The sequence below is a fragment of the Corvus kubaryi genome, unplaced genomic scaffold (assembly GCF_017639235.1).
Source record: "Corvus kubaryi isolate FWS band 111438036 unplaced genomic scaffold, C.kubaryi_AGA036_p1.0 37386, whole genome shotgun sequence".
NCBI lineage: Eukaryota > Metazoa > Chordata > Aves > Passeriformes > Corvidae > Corvus > Corvus kubaryi.
Window position 1 is genome coordinate 1,386,997 of NW_024581128.1, and position 21,896 is coordinate 1,408,892.

At 37.9% G+C, this 21,896-nt stretch overlaps 1 protein-coding gene across 16 annotated transcripts in view; it reads right to left on the reverse strand.

The window, feature by feature from the left end:
- Positions 1 to 21,896, reverse strand: part of LOC121668662 (WD repeat containing planar cell polarity effector) — a 149,524-nt gene that overhangs the window by 114,782 nt on the left and 12,846 nt on the right. Inside the window, exon 1 of one of the 16 annotated variants that reach the window (XM_042036620.1) lies at positions 10,440 to 10,562. The exons of 14 other annotated variants lie outside the window; for them this stretch is intronic. The gene's annotated coding sequence lies outside the window, so the exon portion shown is untranslated. Of the gene's footprint in view, positions 1 to 10,272; positions 10,378 to 10,439; positions 10,563 to 21,896 lie in introns of those variants that run through there. One more of the 16 variants, XM_042036619.1, reaches the window with a different exon arrangement.

Consider the following 21,896-nt stretch of genomic DNA (forward strand, 5'->3'; position numbering starts at 1 on the left):
GATCTGCAAGAGATCACACAGATAACAGATAGCATCCACACTTTTAAGGAAAACTTTCCTTTTGGTAGTAGTACTATCACCATTGGATAAATACTGTTAGGTGCCACTTTATGATTAGCTTCATCTGCCTGAAAAAGCAGAACACTACAGTAACTTTACTTGGTATACTAGATATTGATACTGATGGAGAGGCAATTTCAACCACCAGCCCCAGCTTCATGTATGCAAGAGCTCTAACTTCTGGTTGGTATGAACCAGTAGCCCATCTCAGCTTCTGTAAAATAATGTCGTGGTGGAAGTTGTAGGTATTATATATTAAATGAAAATTGAAATGTAAAATGGATTTTTAGGCAACTCTTAATACTTCAGAAACAACCAGCTGGCTGGCAGCATCTTCCCAACATATAGTCAAATTATGGAGAGAAATGTGAATAGGGTTCCCCCTATCTTTTCAGGTAATACTGGTGATGTGTTCTCTGGCTTCAGGCCTATTGTCTTACTGGTCCAGCTGTATATTGAGGGTGTTTTTCTAGTGGACAGATTTGAAGGAGACAAGATACACAGAAATAGAATATGTGTCTCCTTACTATCTTTAGTCACAACTTAGAATATCCAGTATATTTGTTCATCTATCCTTTCTTTTCATTACAATGCTTATTTTCTCTACTCCCATCATTAACTCATGGATTGATGGTACTTATTGGAAAAAAAAGTCATATGAAGCAGCTCTTGTTAATACGAGAAATATTTACTGAAGGAATCAATCCTGTTAAAATGATAAGGCATAATAACAGAAGGTGTAATTAACTTACTAAACTGTAAGATTAGACAGACTCCCTGTTTTCAATCATTGCTTCCTGGTTCTGATTTTAAAATACTAGTTGTGAACTCAACCAGTGATTTACAACAGCTACTCAAATATGCTACCAGCAGAAAAATCCATGTAGCTCACTTTCAAAGTTTGTAACTTAAAATTGGATCCTGTTATCATTCAGCTCAGAAGAAAAACTACTACTGGGTTGACTGGTCCAAGCTCCTTGTGAGAGGAGCCTGTACACCAATATTTTGTTCCAAGGTATGATACTGTTCTGATTTGCACAAGGATAGTGCCAAACACATCAGATCAGGGCTGAAGTTTGCTGGGCAAACATTATAAACTGTTGCATTACAGATTTCCTTAGTATTTTCTTATATTGTTTTCATAGGTCTCATCTAAAAATGTTTTTGAAAATCTATGAACAACTACCTTTAAAATGACACATGACATAAACTTCAATGACCAATACCTTTAAAGCACTCACATGCTTCCAGTTACCTGTGTATTCATTCAGAAGGTCCAAATTTTAAATAGAAAGAACAGGATATCCAGTAATTCCCAGTATCCAACTGTTCAGTCCATGCTAAAGAAAGATGTTTTACTTTTGCCTAGGTTCCACTCTCAAATTGAAAAAAAATTTACTTGAGTCACAACTAGACAGTGCAGACACTAAAGCAAAAATGTGCACCCTTTAACAGATAAAGGAAATATAAATGAGTATCAAATAATCTCTTGGAAGAATTAGAATTAAATTAGTTATACAACAATGCATGTCAGCTTGACAAAGCACACCCATTGATGCTGAAATTCACATTACTTAAATATATATGCAAATACTAAATTCCCAAGTTGTTAGTGAATATGACATCAGGGAGATTCACCCATTTTAATTCTATGTGTTTTTGCAATGTAAACATTGCCTTTTGAGAAGAAAGGTCCTCACAATCTCAGAAAAGGTATCATGTGCTGTACATGTAAAACTGGAGACTGCAGTACCAGCAGCCCTTTGTATAAATATGCTACTATGAGCATATCAGCATATACTGGCGCAATAAAGATGTGGACACTTACACCTGAAGGGACATTTGGCTACCCTTTTTAAGGTTTAGGAGGCTACATGGCTCCTTATGAAGCTCCTGAGGAAGGCTTTGATTCCTTTCCTTTCCAAGCTCTGTGCCAGTTCCTCCAGCTGTCAACCAACATTTTAGTCGAGAAGGTCTTTGGAAGTTTGGGCAGCTTTCAAAAGCAGCTGGATATCAGAAATCCTTACCTTGAATCTGAAAATTAGTGCAAAGATGTATCAGCTTCTCTGGGAGGAGTATTTTCAGAATCACCATCTCCACGGGCTGGCTTTAACAAAGACTTGCAGGTGGCAGGTTTCTTTGCTGAGTGCTCGTGACCATTCCTGGGCATAGAACTGAGATGTACTGCTTTGTGCTATGTTCCACTTTTGAATTTTAATGGCTTTTATTCAATCAGTCTTAGGAACTGATTCCATAACAGCAGAATTTTCTCTTAGAAATCTTTTTATTTCCATTCTCCTTCACTCACCTTGCACCAATGTCCTGGGTCAGAAGCGCAGGCTTTAAATTTGTATTCCTAGGACAAATGGCTATAAATCCTGTTCCCTACTCTGCTGCCTGCACTTTCTTACAGCAGAGACAGAGCATTTTTAAGTTTGCTACTGAATGAGGAATCATGATGATTTTAGAGAAAAAGCCCCAGCTGTATTGTACTGAGAGTTTTCTTTTTAAATCTTTACTAGCAATGGCAGAAATTTGCAAACTGCATCTATTTTACTATTCTTGCTGCAAATATATCCAGTGGAGTTATAATGAACGAATCTATTTCTAAACAAGGCAGTAATAATGTGGCAAATGCTATAAAGTACAGATGCTCATCTCTGTCATTAATTAGGTAAGAGACCAGCCCATTTTTCACTTGCATGGGGTCCGTGTGTATTTTCTTTTAACGGTAACAATTATGAAATGTTATAATTTTGCTGTTTTGAATAATTCCACCTTCTCTCAATCGCCTTTAGTTATCTGCATCTTAATCCTCTGAATTCCAAGAATAGTTTTTCATGAAGGAATGCAAATTAAAGAAGAAAATGGGTAATTCTAGGAAACATAAAATGATTCCTTGTTAAATCTACAAATACTTAAAGTTAAGTAAATTGGGTTTCAAGGAAAGAGAGCTCCTTGGTGCAGAAGCACCCTCTAATGGCTGGCTCCTGACTGCTCTGAATAACAACTGGAAGAGCAATTTAACAACTCCCCTAAAAAGCAAGGGAAACTGGTAAGATTAAAAAAAAAAAAAAAGATAAATGTGAATATGTGTATGCACACACACATATTCACATTTCACATACATTCTGTGTTGCATATCCTTAACACAGAAAAAGAGCATCATGAATCTTTTTTTCATTGGAGCCTGTATTTCCTTTTAAAACAATGTTGTCCATTTAGTAGATGAAATAGCTTTTTATGTTTTCCCATGTTCCAACCATTCTTCAAAATTTAAACAGAAACTAAATTTCCCCTCTTATCTCAATTAACTTTTACAAAAGAAAACTAGTCCAAAAAGGCTTTAAGAAAAATGTTATACTAAGTCTAAATCTTGCACTAATTTATGCTAGAAGGAACATAGAAGTCACTGGGTTCAATCCTCTGCTCAACTTGGCCAGCTCTGAAGTTGTATCCCAATAGTAAAATACAATGTAAGAAAATAAAAAATCGTTTTAGTGCTAAAGCTGTACTAGAAATTTAAACCATTTCTGCTGTCTAAAAATATGCCTTAATAGGTATTTTCCCCCTTTTATCCTATGGCTTTGCAGGGGTTTTTTAAATGAAAATATCCAAAATTTGCTCATATAACTGCATTATTTTAGCTCCACACTAGAATGAGTACTTAGCATACAGCCCCTTATTATTAACTGTTAAGTATAATATCTCAGTGCTCTTACAAAGCCAGTGGCAGATAGAGCAGTTAATAACATGAGAGTAATGAGACTAACCGACCAACTTGCTTCTCAACATCACTTTTCAAATCTCTTTGGGCTAAATTTTCAGTGTGGGGAATTAGCCATAGAAATCCCATTAACATTAATGAATGTTCCATGGTTAACTCCCCATGCTCTATGCTGAAGATTTACCCCTATATCTCTAAAATAAATATGTGCAGATGCCAAAATTCTTTTTATAGAGCCTGAAGAAATTAAGGACTCTATTCTCAAATAATTGACTTATGCACATGTATCTTTTCCCCCCATGGATCATCTTCTACATATCAGGATGCATTATTCTCATTGAACAGATTATCCAAAGTGCATGTTTACTGCATAAAAGCTGAGTTTAGTTAATTGCATATTTTCCAAAAATAATATATAGATTGAATTGGATTTTTCTCATCATTAAACAAACACTGGTTGAACAGTATTCACTGTCACTGAGAACAGCATGTATTTATACTTATATTTCTGAAGATATACAGGAAAGGATACTATTAATATATATATACTAAATATACAGGCTATTAAGGAAAGCCAATAGTCTGAAAGAATTGGAAATTATCCTATATCCCTACCAAAAAGCCAAAATACAACTGGGCCAACAGAAGTCTCTGCAAGTAGTGACTGAGGCACTGTGCAAAGATGGTGGAGGATGTTTGTTACCTTAACTATGAAAATATAAAGGTGGGAAGGCCTTCTGGGACCAAAACCAGCAGCTGCCCTCTGTTTTTGAAAAGCAGGGGTGGGGGACATATTGCTGTCATTTTTTCTACTCCCATTTGCAAGAATATACCCTTACTATTTTTAAAATATTAATTTAGAAGTTTACTTTCCCAGTTGAGCTCATCATTTCAAGATCCACGACAGCTTAAGAAAAAAAAAAGAACCAAAACAAGTGCTTCAAATCATATTCACTTGCTAAAATTTGGAATAAATCTTCAGTAACACTCTTTTCATACGTAAAGATCTACCTTACCTTCCTTAAAATGACATTTCTTGGAGATCAGACTGGAACACATCAGGTATAATACCCAATTTTATGCATCTGCCCTGGAAACAGTGTGTTGGTGTTGCCACTATAATTTCAAAGAGGACAGTCTACTTCCTCCCTGAATACAGAACCAAAAAATCATCTGCATGGAGCCCGTACAAATTGTCTTATCTGAAAATAATATACCAGCTAAATGAAGATAGAGGAAACCCCCTGAAATTATCCAGTGAAACCATATTTGAGAAAACTCACTCAGAAAAAAATAGAATTCTTCTGGTTATACCTGGAGCTGAAGATGGCACATTTAGATAGAAATTCTTTTAGCTTATGAGCAGACTCTTGAAATCATTTCTAGATCAAAGATTAAATGTATAGTCCTCCTAAGAATATCAAACTATGTGACCATAAACCAATCCTCTTTCAACAGCAACACATTTAGACAGATTCTCCCTTTCCATTGAAAGGTCTTTCATACAAGTCTTTCATAGCCAAGATAAAAAAGGGAATTTTCCTGGTAGCATTCTTCACAAAAATGCTTTCAGCTCGAACTGGGAAATCTGGAATGAGGTAAGGTCAGACTGGTGGGGGTGGGGAGGAGAATTAGTCATGTAAACAGGTTTTATATTGCATTTATTACAAACTCCCCTTATTTTCAGTTGCTTCTTTGGAAATTAGCACAACCATGACTGGATTAATTCTCTGTGGGTTTCCCTCTGTACTATTATTGAGCAGTCATGGGAAAACTCAGCCAAATGAGTATGGCTCTAGTGAAGCCATACATCTATGAGGAAGGGCAATCACCAGAACACAGGGTTTGTCTAAAAAAAGACATTCAAACAGATAGGGCACTTAAGCTGACCTCCCTGAAGTGATGTCCTCATACTTTAATTGAGCTAAATTTTTGATGTTTTATGTCACTGTAAATGAAAAGAAATAATTTTATAGAGCATGTTTGTTGGTCTTCTGGTTTTACAGGCACATTCCTACCTACTCTTCAGGCAGCCTGTCACTCACTGCACTGCTTCACATCTGAGCAGGTCTTGTATCCATACCTGTGCACCCTCCAAGACTATGTAGACCTGCTGAAACCTCTCTTTAAAGACAAGCAGGAATGTGTCTTCTCAGTACTATGAGAAACACAGACATTACAGCAGCCACATCTTTCTCATACCTTCAGCTCATGAGAAAACAAAAGGCAAAGACTTTGGCATGCCTACTGCCACGTCCAGCATTTCCTTCCTGGTGGTGCACAATCGGTGTTCCCTTTCCATGGCTGCCTCCCCAGAGAGGGATGCCATCCTGGTAAACAGCAGCACTGTTATCTCAATTTTTTTTGTCCAGTGGTTTTCGGAACACAAGTCTTTACCATCTCCTGGAAGTTGCCTCAAGACATGCTGCAGTATCAAGACACCTTGCACAGGTTTATCCATAGCGACTAAATTGCTGACATCTGTTCTCCTCTGAACATGGGCAGTATCAGCTGGAGGCCTTAAGTATATTTGTTCATACCTGCTTGTTCATGTCTGCTTGTGGCATCCTATAAAATATTTTTTCCCATCAAGATTTTTGTTTGCATAGGGTAATGGGAGAAGGGGAGAGGATAGGCATATTTGCCTACCCGGTATCACTTAGATTTGTTGAGCACTCTATTTATGAAACATCCTCACTGCTGTTGCATTTCACAGCAGCCTCCTCCCTAAAAGCATCAGAAATTTCCACAGCAATCCCAACAGCTGTTTCTCAATATTCAACTGATTTGCAACTGAGGGAGTCTTCAGATGGGAATGGCAAAATGCCTGTTGGCACTGCCAGGAGCTCCCCTGTCTACCTAACTCACTGGAGTGAGTTCAGAGATGGTCAGTGGCCTATGTTACACTGAATTTTTGCTTCCACCACTGGTCATCCCAGTTGTGCATCATTACACTGCTTCCTCATGTATATCAGCAACTAGCTGATCTATCCCTAAAGTAGCGCTCCACTAAACAAAGCGGCTTCTGATAAACGTCCTGGGGAAGGAACTACTCTCTTCACCTACCTGCTCCTACTCCTTCGGTAGCTGTATGGCCATAACTTCAAAAGTTTTATGAAATCACATGCCCAAAAGCATCTCTCTACATGACTAAACATGCGCAATCTCATTTCCATTAATGATTATCATGATCTATGACATATGCTCTGTGCTGCCTTACAGCAGTTCAAAATGGAACGGCAAAATTAATGGACGGGGGGAAACGAACCATAAATTTTCCAGCTTCATTCCCAATTCCAACGTTTCTGCAAGTATTCCAGGCATCGACATATGAAGAATTGCATAAACACATACAAAAAGCGCAACTGATCCAGAGCATGGAACTGAGTAGCACAACATTGCACGATAGGCCCTACCTCCAGGATACCCCGTGGTTAAATTACAAAAGCAGGGAGTACAAAATACATCACTCCAGCACACTGAAGTTATAGAGAGGCATTTCACTTGGACAGAGTCAAGTTACTCCACATGGAGAAAACAAACTATTCCAGTTTCCCCAAGTGCTCTTCATATCTGACAACACCTTTCTATACAGATCCTTAAGGATCAGGAAGAGCCTGGGACACTGCAATTCCTGCATCAATACATGTTTGAGGACTTCTAAAGGTAGTTCATTGCCATAAAGTCTCACAGCTGTCCTGGCTTTTGTCCTTTCCAAGGATTTCTTCATGAGATGTGTGATATTTAGTAACTACATTCCACATTTGTCAGCCTTCATTCAGGATTGCAAAACACACACCTAAAAAATATTCCATTGCTCGATCACGCTAACACAAGTCATATTAATTAAGAATATGTTTGTGTAATTACATGGGAGAGGTGCTTTGCACAGCAGTTAAAGTGCATGCAACATCTATAATAAGCAACCCTGTGTGTAAGACATTATTACAGTACAGGATTCTTGGTCTGAAAGAAAGAAGTAATTTGAAAATTGATGCCAAGTCTTTGGTGTTTTCTAGGTCACATAAATTGTTATTAGGACCTGATATATTTAAGTAACAAAGCACATTAAATAACATTTTATCTGACTCAATAGGAACAATCATTCTATAGCATTTGCTGAATGAAGTCAAACACATTTCTTCCAACAAATTAATTAAATATGTATCATTTACATACAGCAACCATATCTGAACAGCTATTGCAAAACTTTGATTTTCTTTTGACCACTTTACCTAAAAGAATAAACACTGATGCAATCAAATTTTCACACCTTAAAGTTATAATGATTACTTTGGTTCGAGCTAACTCTTCTCACAGATGCAATAAGCAGAGTTGCACACACTTTGTGATAAAGATTTGCAGGCTGAAAAAACTGTTAGCAGGACAGCCATAGTGTCCTTAGGCAAGCCAGCTCCACAGTTACTGCCCAAACCAGGGAGCAATATATAGGAATAATGTGCATATGCTCAGCAAATCCATTTTTCTGTTTTCTTTTTAATTTTAATATCAAAGTATTCCAAAGCTCAATTATGCTTCATTAGTGAAACTGTGACTATCCCACTTAATTATTTTAATATCTCAGGATTAGACAAGGAATGCAGAATTTTGGTAAAGCAGACAATGAAGGAAACACACTGACTGTTCCAAGAAAAAAAAGCTGTATTTCATGTTTTGAGCCAATCAACGATGAGCCACAGATATTGTATTACAGATGATTGCTTTAATCCTAAGGCATTTTAGGGTGTATTTGAAGTAACACAAGGGAAGCTTGTTTTGATATATTCACAATATAAAGCTGCTAGGAGATGGTTCCTAGACTCACACTGTGAGTTAAGTTCTCGTTCCCCCTTTGAAACCAAAAAGGAAAATACTTGCAAGCAGACTTAAAGTCAAAATAAAACACCAACTTATCACACAGCTCTTCCCTGAGAGATCCCTTTTCCTTCCGCATGTCACAAAACCAGAACTCCAGGCACACTCCCCTTCATCCTGGGCTACAAATCTTTCATTTAAAACTGCTAACTTCTCTGTACACATATATCACAAGTTTTTAAACACCGTTTTCACCTTCACTGCCTTCAGAAACTCCACAGAAGCACAACTTTACACAATGGCACCACCTTGTGTTTCAAATACCAATTTCCAATCCTTACACTGACCTCAACTTCATGCGTTTCACTCACAGTGGATGAAAATTAAACTTATTTCAAAACAAACATATCAAATACGGTGATTAAATATTTAATATGTTATTTTGTAATATATAAATATATGATACAATATAACTATTTCTTTCAAATGAGACTCATCCCATTTTCTGCCAGTTTAAATTTGTGGCTTTCATGACCAAAATTATCTACAATACAACCTCTGCAAGTATATTTTTAATTTAGTCCCTGATTTTTTTATGTACAAAAAAATGCTTAGATCCTGATAGATGACCTATTTTGGGGTCAAAGTCAATTAAATTGTCTCTAAAGCAGGATTTACCTGCCTGGTTAAATAAAATCAAGCTACACATATATGTATCTTAAACCATTACCCAAGAAGTAGATAGTTCAAAAATATAAGCCTTGAAAAAATGTTTACTTAAAAGATTAAAGGCAGACATTATAGTATTAGAAAAATGTGTCATCCAGTGCCCAAATTTTTATTGTTATGGCCAGGGTGGCAGTCTTGCCATTTAGAAGTGGCAAACCACCTTATTAATCTTACAACTCTACTTAAAGTTGTGAACAACTTTGCAAATCTTCAGCTCTGTGAGCTGAAATACAAGTAAGGCCTCACCAGGCTGACTTTTCTTTTCTGGAAGTGGAAAGTGAGGTAATTTTGCAGCAAAAAATGGTTCAGTTGCTTACATTTTACAGGGTCTTTGAAACACACCACTATTATACCTAGGCTGGACCTTAAAAAAAAAAATCTGTGACCTTTGTTGGGAAAAACAACCATGTTGTTCACAACTGCTCAGTAGAAGAAATCAAAAATTGTTATTTAGCAAATAACATCCACAAAAGTTCCATTTCTACCTAGGATGCAACAGTGTCCCTGTTCTCAGTGCTGATTTGGCAGTACCTAATCCTTTGAGCCCTCTCCTAAAGGCATTGTGCGCCATGCTCTTCAGGCTCCTCATTTCCAATAAAAGCATCCTGTTATTCCCAGGCCTAATCCAATGTACACTGGATTCTGGGATTCAGAATAACCTACTTTTCCCGATCTAAATGGTTAATGGTTCTTCTACATCTCATATGCTCTTCACAAACCTAACCCTTGCTTCAGGTGCAATCCTTCTCTCTATTCTACTCTTCCACCTGTTATTTTCTTCTCCATTTTAATGTAATTTATTAAAAAAACCCCAACCAAACAACAACAACAACAAAAACCCCAGCTGTATCTTTTATATTACTGGCTCTACTCAAGTTACATTTTCTCAATATAAACAAAGGCAGAATTTATAAAGGTAAATTTTGTCCAAAAATACCTACATATTTCCTCAGATATTTACAAGGGATTCCACTGCACAGGATTTGAGGCTCCTGATATGATGGTTACACATCCTCTTGAGTCACCAATATCATGAAAACACCAGTTTTCTGGAACCTTCTTGTGCAGGCTTTTGCACACCTTTTGCCAAAATTTTTTAGCATTATACCTTAAAAGGATCTCCAGGAGTTTCAAGGTCCTGACAACAGACCTTAAAAAAGCCAAAGCTGCTGATCTTCCTTCAGCTATGCTTATAAGGCATTCAAAGGAAAAGGTTCCATTTAAAACCAGTTCAATTCCATGAACCAGCTCACCAAGCAACCCTACAAACAGCTTGCCAGTGTAATTATGCTAGTGATGCAAGGACAGAATGAGAGCTGTGTCAGCTGGCAGGGCTGCCAAAAAGATGCCTCTTAAAACTGCATTCTCAGGAGAGATATAATGGGAACCACTGATATGGGCAAGGCTTTTTCAGCTGGAGTCAGCTAGGCACAACAGATCTACAAGGAGAGGATACCTCAGAATATGCCTGGAACAGTCCTGTTTCTCCCCAGTACAGCAATAGAAGTTGAGTGGACAGTGTGACCTAGCAAGTCTATCTTCTACCAATTATTTACCCTGAGACATCTGAACTCGTTCCTTTTCCCCACTGTTCAGCCCCCTGCATCCCAGTACCACAGATATTGCATAAGAGCTGCTGAACAAGCACAAGCCTGGCATATTAAGAGCAACCCCAACCAGTCCCAGTTTACATTAATATGCCAGACTACAATCTGGGATGGTTCAACTTGTTTTTATAAGCAGTGGAGGCTAGAACAATGAGAGGCATCTCACAGTGACACGTTACTCACAGACCAACCCATGCTTGCAGGCTTTGCTCTTCTGTTCTGCCTGTTCTCTCTTCTCCATATGGTCAGAAGGGGAAACAACCTTCCCTCTGCCAGCTCCTCTGGGAGGCCAAGACAGCAGCAGCACCTCAGCATGCCCCAGATATCTTGCAGTGAGTTATAGGCAGGTAAACAGCAGGTTTTTTTAGTCTTTTTTTCTCTCTGAAGAAAAGTCTGGGGACAGAGCTATGGTTATCAGTGGTCATGGTTATCAACAGTTATAGCTATCCATTCAGCCGCTGAAGGCAAAGGAGTGAACAAACTGAAGACTCTGACAAACATCTTTGTCCTTCCCAGATAAAATGGGATTGCAGGGAATCTGAAAAATTTAAATTCACTGCATTGCTTGGTCACAATCTTGAAAAATGAGGCATACTGTGTCCAACGAAAATGAAAAGGCAAATTTAGGCACAAATGAACACAAGGCCACACGATAACCATTCCATCTCTGTAGACTGAAAGGCCATAAAGGTGACAAATTCCTAACCAAGTTGATGATGATGACAAAGACGATGATGAAGAAAAAGAAGAAGAATGGTATTTTGACAGGCAGATATACTAAAAGCTGCTAAAGATTGGGCTCCTACAATGAAATCCAGAAGCATGGCAGTGACAACACATCATGCCAGGATGAAGGCCTTTCACATTAGACTACCACTATCCAATTCCTAAAGTAAATATGGAACAGCAGAAAAACTGAATACATATTCTTGATCAAATTATCATAATCAGAGAGAACTGCCATTGATGGCATGCAAAATGCAATTGCATTTGCATCCATGCCAGAGCCATGACTCCTGTTCAACACAAAGAAACTTACTAGATCTGAAGAAGTTTAGAAGTTTTTGAGAACTCTTTGTTTGGGTCCTTTAGAAGCAGAAAAATCCCAATTGCAAAAACCCTGATTTCCATGCAGGTAGAGAAAACCTGCAAAAAAATTCCTTTAGAAATATCTTTGCTGCTGGAGGATGTATCTAGAAGGTGAACTGGACTTCTCTGTACAGCCAAACATTGCAGTACTTAAGGTCTTAAATCATTTATTCTTTGTCTACATTGCTTTTGAATGTGAATACTAAAAGATTGAGGGAAAGGCTAAAGGATACAATTGCTCTAGTTCAGTGTGCCAGTTCTTGAGGAGGGCAGATTATCACCAGACAAATGCAATAGCTCATACCAGCTGTACCCTAATTCTCTTCTTGGCGACAAAGGGGTTCTCACCCTGTTGCAGAGTGGCTAAGCTACTTGTGAAATTGGGATTTCACAGCCCTGCACTGATGCAAGGTACAGCTCAGTGCCAATGGTGCACTTGCACCAACCTCAGTTTTCCTTAGTTTGCCAACTGTACCTTGTGGAGCTGCTACATAAGCAACTGAACTGTTCCCAAAGCAGAGGCAGTGCAAGAACCACAACAACCATCCCAAGATAAATCATCCCAGATTGTGCATCAGGTCCCTGAGGCATCTCATGCCCCTGTGAGCCCAATCTAGAAGCAGCAGCATTTGGCACTCACTGGCTGATTAACACATACAACCCACCTTAAGGGGAGCCTGAAGATATTGCTGAGAGTTTCATGAGCCCATCATGCTGATTGCTTAATGCAGATGATCATACATGATCCTTCCTTTCCAAGTAGATTTACATAGCAAACATGAAAGAAATAGTAAAAATTCCCTTGCATTCAGAAAGGGGATTTAAGAAAATTAGTTCCTTCTTAAAAAACAAAAAAGCCCGGTAAACTGTTGTGTTGCCTTGCAGTAGCAATTTGTACCTGTGCCACCTGATATTGTATAGAGGGAAAACACTATTGCTGTGTTCCAACACCCACTTTCACTCAGGGTGAACTGAGATTTCTCTTTGCCAAGTTATGACACAGATGGAAGTCCCAACAACATAAGGCCCTGTCTAATTCAAAGGATCCAAAATGATAAAAAGTTTAAGATAGGAAAAACAAACAGCAGCGCTGAAGCGTATTATCTGCAAAAATATTCGAGGTACTCACGAAGGGAAAGAATGATTGACTTTGTTTTCAGGCTTTATATGCTGATCAGTCAATGCAGTGTGACTCAATGTAAGAGATGGTTTTGCTGTCAGGCAGAAACAGCAAAACCTAAGGGAAAGGGGACAGTTCTCTGTGTAAGCTGTGGAAAAGACCTCTTTTTTCATAAAAGTCCATAACCAGAGAGGCTCTTGCTCTGCAGTGTTACAGGCCATCAAGTTCTCTATTCAAGACATTTTTCTTTTCTTCATTTTCAGACTTCACTTTCTTCTCTTTGTAGCTCTCATCCCACCTGACAGAACAAGGCAGACTTCCTGCTCTGCCTTACAGCCTTCTGCCATTTCAGTGCAGCTATTGATAGGATCAGTCAGGATCAGTCTTTGTGAAGGAAGTCCAGCTATGCCTGTTTTGCCAGGAGTCAATTTCTGCTCATTCACGTGCAGGTGGGTCAGTGGCCCAAAAGTGAGACAAGTGCATTCACTGAAGATGCAAGCTTTGGAAAGCTAACTGGTGAAGGTCTCACAAGCCAAAGACAAACTCCAATTTTTCAAAACCTATTTAAAATGTCTGCTCCAAGGAACAGAGATATCAGTATGTTCAAGAAGGGGGGAAAACCTTTAAAAATGTTAAGAGAAAGAAAGTCCTCAGCAATTTTTCCTAGCTTCATCCTTAAACAGACTGGCAAAATCTTTTTACTTCTTCCAAAAATCAAGAGCTCTAAACATAACATACTTCTGTTACAGTAATTAAGGTCAGAAGCAACTGAAAGTAAGTTCTTACAAAATGAATTAGGCAACCTTTCTGATCTCACCTACAGCAAATCCTTCAGCCCACTGAACATCTTCATTGTCAGTGACATATCTGGAAATGTCATTTGTTCTTTTTATGCCACTAAGTGACTCTGAAATTTATGTGGGCTTGGATACAGATGTTATGCTGTACACAATAAATAAGCAAAGTATACAATTAGCAGCAGGTAAAATCCTTCCTAAAACAATATTTATATTGTTGGAAATACATCAGTCTTTATCAGAAGTGGTATTTTAGTACTCCATAAAATTGTGGTTAGTCTCTATCTTCAAAAATGTTAAGTTTTGATATCTTCTCATAAACAGAATGCTAACAAAATTGTAAAAAATTATGTTTAGGTTATCGCTCTTGAAACAAACCAGCAATTAATATTCCTTATTCAAGCCTATTTCTTATATTTAACATTACTGATATTACTATCTAAATAATATTTTAATAAATTACCTGAGCTAGAAGAGGATCTGAATTCTGATTTAACTCGGGATAAAGTTATTCCTTGTTTCACAAAGAGAAAATGCTCATAATAAAATTATTGCTTCAAATCTTCCTTCCCTCCCCTCCAAAATCAAACCTGATATTTACATTTCCTCCTTCTTGTGCAATTTGAGGAATGTTAACCATGCTTGTGTTCACAGGGACAAATAAAGATGACAACCAAGGAAGCAATTACAATAAACGCCTGATCTGCTTCCACTAAAACATATACTTCAACTTCTAAACAATATGCCACTCAAATGGAATAAACCCTACCTGACACTAAAATTACCAATGTTTGTCATGTCTGAGCACATTTTTGGACTAAATTAAACAAGCAAGTCTTGCCTTTACCAAGTCTCCTAAAAGAAAAAGAACCTTTAGTGGCTTAAAAAGCAAGTCCATGTAGTGTGTTTCTGTCACTTTTTCTTAGAGAGAGAGTTCTGGGCACTTGTAAACTGTGAAAATTATTTTTTTTTTTTTAAATGGCATCTTGATTCTTGGTGGATTTCACTGGCAGTTGTGTTTGCAGCTTTGAAGTCTCCTCCAGGTCTGTCATTTGGTAAGGCTGTTGATGGGTGCCTGGGGTGCTTTGTCCTCCGGGAGGCTATTTTCCTTTAATTCATCTCTGATTAGAAGCAATTTATGCATTTTCATCTGTTTTATGTAAAGATCAAAGGGATCATGGTTCCCAATGTCGACCCTATTATAGACAAAAGGGGAAGGCTGCACATTTTTGCTTGGTTGCAGTTTAAGCCTCAAAGCACCCGTTCATACTACACAGTTCTTGATATATCTCTCATAAACCAGCATCTTATATGGAGACCCAGTTGTACCCATTTGCTGGCCTGTAAACACCTGCACGCTTTTGTATTTATATAAAACAAAATCATAGGGTGAAATTCCCATTTTCAAATCTGCTACAATAATTTTTTGCCCAATGAGAACAGATAAAAGTTTAAATTCAATATTGCCATAACAATAGTCCTCTTACCAGTCCCATTAATGAATCCATGGAACTTCACCTAATCACAAACTGACATAGCTGGCCCTGCATCAGAAAGTCTGTTCAAAGCTTTCTCAATATATTTTTTCTGTCTCCAAGTTACAATAAAGACTGACTTTCATGCAATTTAAATAGAAATTATTCCCAACACAAAGATAACTTAAAAATTTATTCCACTATAATCAATATTCTGTAGCTCTTGATATTATGAAATTTCTTGATAACATTGTTGTCACCAAAACAAGAGCAAAAATATAGATGCCATTAAAACTTACCTGAAGTGAAAAGATCTGTATAAGGAAGTTCTATTTTATTACCATTTTTTTAAGCAAACTCAGTACATATGTCAGCAAACATGCGGAGATGGGAAACTTCCAGGATGTCGTCCCAAGGCAGTAAACAAACACTGTAAATGCAAATGCCACTTCTCACTTCCAGCCAACCTGACTCCCTCTCCATAAGGCTCAAATCTTCTTATTTCTCACTAATCATGTATAGAAGAGGGAGAAAATATTGTGAAGGCAGATAGAAAGTGGGGAAAGCCCACCAAAAATCCACTTTGTTGGAAGAGGCATAGCACTATGCTTGGGAAGGCTTCTCACACAGCAACACTGGGAGAACAAAGGCTGCATTGGTGGCTCGTGATACTAAAGACAAAGAATTTGGATTGTACTTCATCAGCAATGCCCTGAAGAGGATGTTCCAAATGAGGGACTCATAATAAATGGTGGAGTCCACCCTTACCAAGTTTAGAAACTTTGCTAAAATAATCACGGTCATTCTCTCACAGGAGTGACACAGGGGCTGCATAAAGCAAGTGAGGTACAAGAAAACAGCATTGAAAAAAAGATGACCAAGAACTGTACAGCTTATTTGTTATCAAGACAATCCTAAGCAGACAAGAATATCTGGAATTTATATGTTGAAAAATAGAAAGAAAAAGTCTATTACACCATAAAGGACTTTGCAATTTTCTCCTCCAGGCCCAGGTTTTTGCTCAACCTGAGTCAACACATGCCATTTAAAAAAGAAAGAAAAAAAACAACCCCACCATCACTTCAGGGAAGTTCTTACCATTCTACTTATGAAACTTGTGACCTTTGCTATGGATTAAAAGGAAATAATTCTTAAATGCATTACAATGTTCCTATGTACCTGTGTTCTTCCATAGCAGCCATCGCTGGGATTTTGCTGGTAATTCCCAATCTCCCAGAGCCATGCCTGTGGTAACTCATGTTCAATGCAAACAGGGAGGAGAGATCCCAGTGTCCATTAAAAGGTAACTGCTATTTTTTCTTCTTTCCAACACTTAAAATTACCCTTAAAAACACTTAAAAACCTTGAAAGCCACAGTTCCAAAACAAGACAGGCTGAATTCTCAGCTTGCATCATTAACACCACCACAATAAACTCAGGTATTTGATAGTTTCTAATACATCAAACCCAAACAACATGCAGAAGAGGTACTGACACAGATCTCTTCCCTGCCAAAACACAGGAACCTCCAACTTACAGGACAATTCAAGAAATAATTAGGATAAAGAACCTCAGGCTGTCAATCTTACCCATAGTAAAAATCCGATAACTAAGCTCTTGGAAAATGCGTCCAAATTCAAGACAAATTCTAAGCAAAGGTAGCCATCGGGAAATAAACACCACTAAGAAAGAAAACACAGTTAGCAGAGTTCTTGAAATTTCAACAGGCAAGGAAACTTATGAGTTATTTAGGAATGAACATTCCAGAAGAGATGGAAAGACTACAAAAAAGAAAAAGTTAGGTGCTGCTTTTAAAAGACAAAAACCACCTTGAGATAATAGGTAAACTTCCAAATTCATTTCTAGGGAGCAAGAACGCTTTTCCTTTTTCAGGTCTGACTTGCCCCTTGCCCAGGGATCCCTTAAAATGCATCCAGAGACATGTCATCAAGTTTATATGGTAAAAGAATGGGAAAAAACTGCCCAAGGGCAAAAGAAAGGCTCTCTTTGGGGGAAGGCAGTGGGGCAGGGGGAGACCAGGTGAAGAACCCTTACCTTTCCTCCCAGAAAGTTGTTAAAAGGCCTTGTTTGATTTTTGGTAGAATTCAGGGGCTGTTACTGCTTAACAGAACTCAAGAAGAAAAATGGGAATCTATTCAAATCTGAAAGGATAAAACTGAAATTCTACATGTAACAAACTGACACACGAAGAAATGGAACTACGAACTAAATGCCTGTCTCTTGTTGCTTTTTTTTTTTAATTACTTTATGGTCCCTTGAAACCATGAAGGAAATTTCCATGGATTTTCCTCTGAGACCTCAGACCAAGGGATTTGGAAAAAAAAGGGAAATGGGTGACTTGACTGGAAATGGTTTATTCTTTATGAAAAACAAAAATTTGTCTGCTAAAAGTAGCTAGCCTAATTCTCTTCTTCTGGAATTCAAGAATTCACTCCAAAAAATTTGTGGGAAAAAGGCTTAGTTTGGTAAATATTTCCAGCTCAGAACACTGATGCGTCCAAAGTGTTCGTTCTGGTTAGAAGGCCAAAATGGAACAGAGAGGCAAGAACTAAACTGTTTCCATATATTGCAACTGGAAAACAAAAGATGCTGCCCACAAGTGGATAAGAGAGTCATTCACCTGACATTACTGAAAAAGTAAAATTTACAAATTTCTCCCACACATTCAGTAATTTTGGATTAAAAAAAAAAAAATTACATTGTGACTACAGTGAAGTTTTTCAAGTCTATTTTACAATATAGTAAGAAAACAAATTCCTTTAGAAGCAAACTGAAGAACACAATATGATAAAAACCTGTAATTTTTACTCTAATGAACACTGTATTTTCAAATTCTGGGTTTTTCTGGTTTAGGCAAAACAAAAGACAACAATAGGATTACAATTATCCACTTTCAGTTTTGCAGTCAGATGTCTAATAAATCACTTGAAAACCCCTTCAGCAATTAAAATTTAAAAGCTTGTTCTAGATAGAGACATGCAATTTTGTGTAGCAGGTTTTAGAAATAAAATCCAGTTTAAAAAAAACCCCTTTTGTTCTCAAGCGTTTACATCTCGGATTAATTTTTAAAGTTTTCTATAAATCTTCAACATTGTTCAGATATATAACATAAACATGAAATGTGGCAAAAGTCGACAAGTTAATTTATTGTACTCTGTAATCAACAATCTATGCTGATCTTCAGAAAAGATAAACTAGAAAACAGTTGCTCATTCTGTAAAGGAGATAAAAGAAAATGGGAAACTCTAAAAGGGTTCCAGAAATGCAAATGCATACATCATTTGTGCTAAAGGCAACACCAACATTCTCCCTCAAATGAAGCCATATATCAACATGTAAGAACAAGGAGGCATTCTTCTGTCAGCAGAAAACAAGGGAAACATCGCCCATGATGAATAAGCAATCAAACTGAAAACAAAATGGCAACAAGAATTACACACTACTTAAAAATTTATTTTCAGTGTTCTTGTATGCCACAAAATGTAATCCAAAGGACAGACAAAACAGTAAGGGGCACTGCAGCTTGTCTGATCTTCTATATATGTGTGACGTACAAGCCCAACCCCATATTCCCAAACCTCCATGTCAGGTTCCTCACTTTTCCCTCTAGTTTCCCAAATTCCATCTACATTACATTCAGCTCTTTCATTTCTTTGTAGCCATGCCCTTCAGTTCCCTTTTCCTTCCTCTCCTCTGCCACTACACACAATTCTGGTGCCAGCCAAGCACAAAGCAGCACACTCTGGCTGCTCTGGAGCCTTCTCAACCATCAGGACCTACGTAGTTAATGACTGATATCAAAGGTCAGATTGAAAAAAATCCTTGACTACAGGTCACAGTCTTTTCTTGAGCAGTCTGGGGAAGGGAACACCAATTTCCATTTCCTTAAATATTAAAGAAACACATTCACATTTGGAGCTTTTAAGATCTCTACCTCATTCACCAAATCTATCAAATCAGCCAACAAGCTCCAAAAACGAATGTGGGAACTGAAAGGTAGACTGTCTTTTCAGGTAATAAAAGAAAAATGCTGTGTCCTTACTCAGCAGATTTTACTTACATAAGTCAGGTGATAAAAAAACAAGAAGGGAAATAACAGTGTTCTGAATATAGATGCATCTGTTGTCTATCTGGAAATTAGGGCTGCTACTTTAAGTGTTTAGTTCATCATTTGAAGACATGAACACTCTCAGGTGCATTTCTTGTTAAATATCTAAGGTTGCAAAGCCAAATGAATTCTAGTATATTTGTATATGCATGTGTACATATATATATATAAAATATTTTAGTACTGCATTAACTGCTTTTAACTACAATCTCAATAGAGACAAAGACACACTTTCTATGACCAAGAGAATTAGTATTTGCTCACTCCAAAAGAGTAAATTTTTACAAACCCCAGCTTGAAATCGGTTTTTGGTACATTCCAAATCTCTTTAGCTTTAACATTGACTAGAAAAAGTGTGTAACTTTTTAAAATTATCCATTAAATGATACAACATAGACATTAAAAACAACCACTCTTCAGAGCTCTGAAAGATTTATTACAGGGTAGTCATGTAGGGTGAGCGACATACTGCTTGCTCCCTGCTCCTCCCAAAGTAGGTTATCCCATTTCAACTGCCACTACTGAAATAAGTATGTAAATCCATAGTCACATTTCACTTTTGAAAACTAGAGCACTTATAAATTGGCATTAGAATCCTGAATTTTGACACTTTGTGATTATGACGACTCCACTGTCCATAAGGCATGCTACTGGGCAACAAACGGCATTCCCTGATTCATTTTCGAACAATGCAACATCTTAATAATCAAAAGGAATGTTATCCAAGTTCTGAGGAAAGATGCATGGATGACTGATAAGATAAAGTTATCTTCAGAGAAAAAGAATGAAGGGTAACTCGTTGTTCCCAGAAAAGAAAGGTGAAAATAGCAATGCCACCTCTATCTGGTGAAAGCCATATGCATTTCAGGATTTTTTTCTGCACCTTTTCTTAAACATAGGCAAAAATGAGTACAAGATTTGATTATTAATACAAAGCAGCTGTAATAAGTGTCACAAAACCTACATTTTGGTGTGCATGCATATGTCTTTCCCCAGAGGGATAAAGTTCCTTATACCCCGTTTCTGCCATATCCAACCACAAACCTAGGCAGAATCACTTTTTCATCACTTATACTTCACAGCAGAAGTGTGCCCTGGAGCAACAATACTAAAAGGCAAACAATAACTCATTTCATAGCTCTTGCTTAAGTGTGGAAAGTGAATTTTTGTGAACTTCTCAGAACCAGAAAGAAGTGGCACACATGAAAATGTTTGTCAAGTAAAACCTGGGAGAGGTCCAAGAACACTTGAAGGTGTTAGCAGGACTTGGAGGGGCAAAAACCACTCAACTTTTTCAGCACAGAGAGCAGGACAATAGTTGCCGTGCTGAGGAAACTACACCGGTTCTTGCCGAGCTCATTTCTGCTCTCACATTCCCAGGCACCAACGGCAGTTAAAGAAAAAAAAGAAAAAAAAACACAGCTTTTTTTTTTCATACTGATTCATCAAGATAGTTGTATCTTTTTGCAGCATGATGAGTGCCTAATTACAATGATTCAAATCTCTTGTCACCTTCAGGCTAGACTACAGATAGCAATGGGTTTTAGCCAGAGCTGATAGGGAAAATGAACTTGACACAGCACGCAATGGTTTGTTAAGCATGATATAATATTAAAAACATCACTCCCCTTTTTAATCTAGCCAGGAGGAGGAAGAAAAATCACATGATTTTGAGTTCAAAGTTGCTAAATCCCTTCTCCAGCAGGGGAACATGCTTGTCTGATTACATTTTCAGGTTGAATGCATTTGTCACTCTATCACCATTCTCCACATTCAGTCCTGTTTTGAGCCCTCTTGGCTTCAGACAGCTCTTTCTCCTCCTAATATTACTGTAATTTCTCAGAAGTTCCTTCAGCCTACTCCCATTTTCCTTCTTGGGAAATGGGTATAGGGAGGCTGGGCCCTCTAGCGCATGGTGGTGTTAATGCACCACATTCCCAGCGCTCCTGACTTCGTTTCCTTCCTTTTCCTTCTTTCTACCAAGCAACTTCTGTCAGAACAGCTACTCCGTTCAGGTGCCTTTTTCAAGGGGACCCTATTTATGCTTTCATAACTTCAAAAGAAGGAGGAGTTGTCTGAGTGACACGCACTCTGGTTGTCCTGTGGCTTACTGCCAAGACTTAAACGTAAGCACTTGGCCCCATGAACGGCAACTTAACACCTGCAAAAAGAGCATCAAAAGCCCAGCAGGAAACTTGGGAGATGAGGACAGAGAAGCAGCTTCCTCACCAGGGACAGATGTTCAGGAATTGAATCTGTTTAATATTTCCAATATAGGTCCTTTCTGAGGCCAATGACCTGCACTACCTCTGTGGTCAGAGGGCTGCACACAATGGGCCAAGGTGGGG